The following is a 7849-nucleotide window of genomic DNA, read 5'->3' as shown; positions in this document are numbered from 1 at the left end:
GACACACACCTTTCTTGACTTTAAACCACATCAACTCATGGTGACCCTATAGGATTTCCAAGGAGCAGCTGGTGGATTCGAACTGCTGGCCTTTTGGTTAGTAGCCATAGCTCTTAACCACTTCACCATCAGGGCTCCATAGTAAAATAGGCACTGGACAATTTGCTTTTGAAAAGCAATTTGGAAAAATATTAATAAAAACCTTAAAATATTTATATCTTTTGACTTACGGGGTTGATGCTAAGAGCATAATACAAAATAAGGGAAAATATGCACAAAGATGTTTATTGAAATATTATGGCTAGGAACAATCTAAAGGGTCAATATTAAGGGATTGCTAACTACTATAGTTTACTTTAGGAGCGCTGGTGGCACAGTAGTTAAGCACTTGACTGCTTGAAAGGTTGGGGGTTCCAACCCACCAGCTGCTCTGCAGAAGAAAGATATGGCAGGCTGCTTCCATAAAGATTTATAGGCTTGGAAACCATATGGGGCAATTCTACTGTGTCCTGTAGGGGCGCTATGAGTCAGAATTGACTAGATAACAGTGGGTTATATCTTACTTAGCATAGTGGTCCTTATTTCTGGCTCTACATTAGCTTTTTTTTTTTATAGTAATGATGGGACCAGAGCAGCTTTTAATCTCAGGCTAGTTTTGTTCCATTGCTTTATCCTTCTGAATACACTATCTAGTGTTCCATGAATTACAAGGTTTATCAACTCTGGTTGCTGAAATTACAAACTATTTCCAGCCTTATGTGAACTCCAATAATTTTTTTTTTTTCCTAATCCTTTGGGCAGTTCTTTCCCCAACTTTGAGCACTATTCACTTTCCTCACATGCATGTGCTGTTCAGTACTCAGATGAAAACTCAAAGGAGACCTTCTTCAGATCTCTAGAGCTTTCTCTCTGTGCAGCCCTTTCTTCTTTGGCACTATGCTCCATAAACTTTAGCTGCCTTGGCTTCCTTGGACTCGCACTGCCATCTTCTCACCACAGGCAGACCAGTAGATTCTGCCTAGGTTTTCCCTCCCTATACTGTGACCTGGAAATGTTCTCTAGGCTGTAAGATGGGGCAATCTTACTGCTCATCTCACTTGTTTCCTCTCTCCAGAGATCACTGTGATGAGCTCCATGACAGCTAATGTTTGAAAATCATGTTTTATATATTTTGTTCAGTTTTTTAACTGTTTCAGGCTAAGGAGAAAATCTAGTCCCTATTACTCCATCTTGTCCAAAAGCAGACATCTCCTTAATGGCATTTGATGAAGGAAGGAAGGAAGGGAAGGGAAGGAAAGGGAAAGGAAGGGAAGGGAAGGGAGGGAGGGGAGGGGAAAGGAGGGTAGAAAGGAGGAAAAGAAGGAAGGAAATAAATACTTTTTAAAGAAGAGAATGGAAAAGAAGAAGTAAAAACAGAAGAAGAGGAAGAATTGTTTACAGAGTTTTTAATAACATTGAAGAAATCTTATGATATAGTGTTAATTTTTTTAAGAATGCAAAATTGTACATATAATGTCATCTCAATTACCAAAAAAAAAAAAATTCTGGTTTTCCTCAGGTCAGGCCTGAGAGAGATACTAACTCTTGGCCTCAGGTATAGGATTTTTCTTATTTTTAATTTATCTGAATTTTCCAAAAATTTTAAGGCAATAATTATACAGAATTTTCATAATGAAGGACAAAAAATATAACAGATAAACTGGATTCACCCATAAATAAGGAAAATAAGAGAAAAAGAAAGTAAAATGCTATAAATTTTGTGACTTTTTTTTTTTTAGGTAAAAGGATTCTATGAGTTTTCAAATGAAGATTAGAAATTCCACTTATTTAACTTCCCAAAATGCCACCACTCAACAACATCAAAATGTAGCCCTCAAAGATCCAGGAGACTAATGTAATTCCACATAAGATGTTACACAATATTAAATGAGATTGGCTTCTCATTTATACTGACCTGAAGACTCTTCAGTGAGAGCCAGCAGCCAAAGTCCTTCTGGCATTTGACATGGATGCCGGAAATTTGGCTCTGCTCTCTAGATTCTTAATGTTATGATGCTGATAAATAAGCTTTCAGAGTAGATATTGAACTTTCCGTTAACATTTAAGCTACATAGAATTGAAAGGAAAAACAAAAGTAAGTTATTTTAAACAGCCCAGAGAAGAAAGAATAAATCTGTAGGGGTTGCTGCACGGAAAAACCTGAATCTTACTTGCCAGGCTTGTATGTAACGTGTCCTCCACCACGCTTCCTCTTCTATCTTACGTTGATAAATTTGGTATTTTCTAGATTTAAGCAGTCTTTGTGTGAAGATAGTTTATCTGAATGAACATAAACAAAATAAAAAGTCTCTCCCCCCAAATGCAAACATTTTGCCTCTCTGTTCCCTAATTCTCCAGTAAAATTCAGCATTTCTTCTATGTAAACCTTGCATTTGCCATGGCTAACTCAGTTTTCTGCTTTCCTGTTCATACATATTAAAGGACTCAATGACATAATTGGCTTTGCTTTTCACTCAGTTGCTTAGGGCTTATAAAAATAAAACACAAATACCCACAGCTGTTCTAGGCAATTGCACAGCTCTTTGGGAAGAAAATACAAATATAGAGACAGGTGGCCCCACTCTCATCACAACATTCAGAAACAAGGGTAGAGGAACTGCAGCTGTGTTTCCAGAAGAAAACCAGCAAACTCCCAGGCTCTTTATGATAAATACATTTTCATATGGACTCCCAGGCTCAAGGAAGGGGCCTTTCTTGAGTCTTGCTTCTCCTGGAGCTTGACCAATCAATAGCCCCCTGGCTATAGTCAAGGTATCCCATAGGGAGATGCCTCAGAATTTCAGATTACCTAATGGAAGTAGCTCAGCATTCCAGAAAATGGGGATTCCAGTAGCATGCTGACTGTCAGGAGGTAGGTTGATAAAAAAAACACCCTAGGAGTCTGCTACCCTTCCTACAGCCAGCCAGATTGCAATGACTTGGCCCTCTGGGTGCAATTCAGCAAAGATCTAGAGACAGAGAAAGCAAAGCTGATAGCCCAGAAGGTTTTGAAAGAGAATAACTAAGTGGGTGATACTTCTGCTTCTACCTTTAACATAGCACCCAGCATAGCCATATTTCTGACAGCTATGCAGAGGATGTGAGATCACAGAAGCCATTAATCCTGTTTCAGAAACTGGCTGCCATAAGCTGCCTCCTGCTGCCTTATACTGTAGCTGCCCTCAGAGCTTGCCTTATGGCTCCATGAATCTCAGCACTCCTGCACAACTGTTTTCAGCTTTATTTATTCCCTTCTCTGATTTCAGATTAAACACAGAAGTGGGTTAGGAGCCCTTACTCCATCTCACAGCCCCCAAGTGGTGAGAGAATCAAACAGCAGCTTAAATCTGTATGCCGTTTTTCTATTCTATACCACCATGGCACAGTGGTTAAAGTGCTTGGCTGCTAACCAAAGATTAGCACAAACCCACCAGCTGCTTTGCATGTAATGATTACAGCCTTGGAAACCCTGTGGGGCAGTTCTACCCTGTCCTGTAGGAGTTGCTATGAGTCAAAATCGACTGAACACAATGGGTTTTGGTTTTTATACCACCATGAAGCCGTTGCAAACCAATCCAGCCATTGACCTATGGGCTACTAATCCTTCTAAAACATTTTTTAATGGCATTCCTAATTCTCAGTGAAAAAAATAATTGGAGAGGAACAATCAAGATGGTAACAATACAAGAAAAAATATAACCAGGGGAAAACCTGTGATTTTTCAAATATACTAATAAATATGTATTTTACGAATGAATATGACACTAGAAATCCATTGCCAACTCAAGTCAACACTGATGATGAACTCATAAAGATCAGTCCTTGCAAAATTTATGGACATTCCAATCCTCTGCTTTTATGAATTCCAAATTTTAGTAATCCTTAGTACCAGAGCTATGCCCAGCCATATTGGAGCCTCTGGTAAAAGAAAAGGTCAGTAATGCTGATCCTATCTGATTTGAAATTTTGCTATTCTGTTTACCATAAATTTTTTGCAATGATTTTAATTTTTTTAAACTATTGCATCAAAATATAATTTAGCCTGATTATTGAGTTTTTTTTGGTGCCCCCTTAAAATTTCATGTCAAATTTTGCACTGAAGTCTGTGCTTTATTTGCCTCACACTACTCTCAGCCTGGCTTAGTACTCAGCAAGTTTCTAGAAAGTAGCCTCAATCATATCCAAAAATTGTCATTTACCTGTAAGAATGGAAGGAAAATCTTCCATTTGTGGATTATTTTCAAGTCATCTGATGGCTCTTTCCCACTAGGGCCTTTGCACTCACTATTCCTTAAGCTTTGGATTATGTAAAAATTTGCAATTATTTACTTGTTTGCTGACTTCATTATCATGTGTTCCTCATTACTCTGTAAGCTCTTTGAGGCCAGGGACTGTATCTGTCTTACTCACAATTATGTGACCGTCACCTAGCAGAAGGCCTAGCACATAGTCGTTATTATCGTTCTTAGGTGCTGTCAAGTTGATTTTCAAATCATAGTGACCCCATATGACAGAGCAAAGCTGCTCTGTTGGGTTTCCTAGGCTGTAATTTTATGGGAGTAGATTACCAGATCTTTCTCCCGCAGAGCCACTGGGGTTCAGACCACCAGCTTTTCAGTTAGCAGCTGAGTGCTTAACTGTTGTCCCACCAGCTTCTTTAGTACATAGTAGGTCCTGAATATATATTTGTTGAATTCGTGAATAAACTAACAGAGGATTTAGAAACACCCAGATAAGTTGAGGACCTTAACAGGCAAGAAGCTTTTGTTCTGGTTCATATGGGATCTCTGGAACGTAATCACCTTCAGTTGCTCCACTACCCACCAGGGGCACAACCTTCTCAAAGTAAATCAAGAAGTGAAGTATGGTTTGGGAGATGTGGCCTAGATGGAAGACCACATCATTTTTAGAGAACTACACTTGGTCAACACATTTAAGTCATGGAGCCCTGGTGGCACAGTGGTTGAGAGCATGCTTAGAATGATTGACTTATAAACTGTTACCAAAAAACCAAGCCTGTGGTGGTCGAGTCAGTTCCGACTCATAGCAACACTATAGAATGGAGTAGAACTGCCCCATAGGGTTTCCAAGGAGTAACTGGTGGATTTGAACTGCCTATCCTTTGGTTAGCAGCCGTAGCTCAACCACTGTGCCACCAGCTGGGAAATGCTTATCTATTTCAACTTCCTCATTTTACAAATGAGGAAACAGATGATCTTATTATTTGTTCATACAGTTTGGTTCCTTTAAGAAGCCATCACCACCTCAGCCAAACACACCAGAGTTCACGTGAAGGAAATGCTCCCACCAGGCTGTATGGATCTCCCACCCGGGGACCTATCTACGGAAAACAGCCTATCTACGGAAAACTGTGGCAATTAGTTTTAAATTACTGAATGATCTCTCATAGCTGGCAATGGAACTGTGATGACCGATAGAAACGGCTCATTAGCGCCCCTCCTCAGGGCATGCTACCTACCTGCCATGTGCCTCTGCCTGACCCCAGTCCTTGCTTCAGGCTCTCAGCCACTGTTAATGCTTCATCCAGACTCTCCATCTGAAGCATAACTCAGTGCAGTATCTCCCCTTTCAGTGGGTTCTGACTGCAGAGCTGGTTCCATTTCTAAGCAACTGTTTATGCACAGCTCCATGGTGAAGTGATCTATGAGCAGCTTTCTAGGTAATCTTCCTCCTGGTTTGACCTGGCTCTCATGACCTCACATCAGTATATTGACCAGTAGGTAACACGCCCAGGTCTGTCCTGACCTTGGCGATGGGAATAGCTATCTTGGTCTCTTCAACTAAATTATAAAACCCTTGAAACAAGGATTATTAGTCTTCATATTCTTCCCCACATTACCTACTACAGTTTCTGGCATATAACAAGTGACAAAAATATTGGTTAATTGATTTAAGTTACTCCCCCATGACCAACACAACCTCCACACCACATTCTGAGTGAGCAGAGTAGGCAGCTGCTGCTTGATACAAATTTAGAGTTTAGGAAAACTCTCTCAGCCCAAGGACTATTTCCCTCTGCCAGGGTACCTAAAATAACCACATTACTCACTCCTTTGAGACAAGGCCTTGAAAACTCTTGTTAAAATGCAAATGTCATCTGGAGGATCTAACATAAAGCTATCAATGCCTATTAATAACTTAGAATACTATTAACTTAGCAAGGAATAAGAAAGATCCACCAAATGGAAGGGCAGACTTAAGTCATTCCAAAAATTTGGGGATCTGGTGAAACCAGGAGCAACATTTTGGCAATATGTAGATGTATATTGAAAGGGAAAAAGGATCTCAGAAAACTCAAATGAGATGATAGAAAAAAAAAAAAAGCACCTGGTACTATGCAAAAAAGGTTAGTAACAATAACAACACAGCTAATATTTTTAAGTACTTACTATGTGCCAGATAGTGCTCTCCATGCTTTACATGTATTAGCTCGCTTACTCTTTATTTCTTCATCTATGAGATAGGTATAATTATTATTTTCCATTTTCAGTTGATGAAACCAAAGCAGAAAAAAATTAAATGATTTGCCAAACGTTACAAAGCTAATAAGGGCTTGAGCTGAAATTCGGACCAAGTTGTCTGGTTCTAGGGCCTCTTTGTTGAAGCTCTGCACTACAAGGTCACTGCATTTGATCACTGTTTTCATTCATATGGTCATTATTTTAATCATAGAAAGAGGGCCAGACAGCAACATTCACTCCTCTCTTTGTGTATGTGTGTGCTTTAGATGAAAGTTTACAGAGCAAATTAGTTTCTCATTAAACAATGAATACACGTATTGTTTTGTGACATTGGTTGCCAACCCTGCAATGTGTCAGCACTCTCCCCTTCTCGACCTTAGGTTCCCCATTTCCATTCGTGCAGCTTTCCTGTCCCCTCCTGCCTTCTCATCTTTGCCCCTAGTCTTGTATAAGTGGCTTAGCTACGTTCATTATTGTTTGTTTTATGGACCTCAGGAGTGACTTCAGTATTGAGTTAAAAGGGTGTTTGGGGGCCATACTCTCGGGGTTTCTCAAGTCTCTGTCAGACCAGTAAGTCTGGTCACACTCCTCTCTTAATCTCACTCCCTACATTCTAATCTCACTAACCTACATTCTACTAGTCTCCCAGTCCTGAAGATTATAATATATATATATAAAACCACCTTTCTCACACTGCTCCAGGTATAAGAACCTACAGAACAGCCACTGATAACATTTGACATTCAAAAAAAAAAAAAAGGTAAACATTTCTGCAAAGGAATGTATATACTCCTTTCCATTTTTCCTACATTCTAGCTCAAGTTCTCTTTATTTCTTTTTAAAAAGCACTCACTGTGTGCCAAGCACTGTGCCCATATCTTATTTCATTTAAACCTCAAAACAACTATATCAGATAAAATACTAATAAATGAAGAAACTGAGGCACGGGGAGGTCATTTACTCACCTAAAGTCACTACAGATTTTTGTTCTGGGATATGAACCCACAGAGGCCGATTTAAGAGCCCTTCCTCGTATTTTCCATGTTACCCAACCACCCAGATATCCTAAGAGATTCCTAACTTGTCTACCTTTAGCCAGGCTTCCCTCCACCCCTTCTCCCACATCACAAACCCTACAGGCTCCCTTCCCCCTCTGACTCCTAATCAAGACAGTGGACACTGAGGCTACCACCTTCCTCACGCTGCTCCAGGCATAAGTACCTACAGGAAAGCCACCAATACATTTGACTATGTTAAAAAAAAAAAAAAAAAGAAGTTAAACATTTCTGCAAAGGAATAAAAGACCCTAAACAATCCAACAATGGGCA

The sequence above is a fragment of the Trichechus manatus genome, unplaced genomic scaffold (genome assembly GCF_000243295.1).
Source record: "Trichechus manatus latirostris isolate Lorelei unplaced genomic scaffold, TriManLat1.0 scaffold00056, whole genome shotgun sequence".
Classification (NCBI taxonomy): Eukaryota; Metazoa; Chordata; class Mammalia; order Sirenia; family Trichechidae; genus Trichechus; species Trichechus manatus.
The sequence above is the reverse complement of the archived record's forward strand: the minus strand, read 5'-3'. Positions refer to the sequence as shown.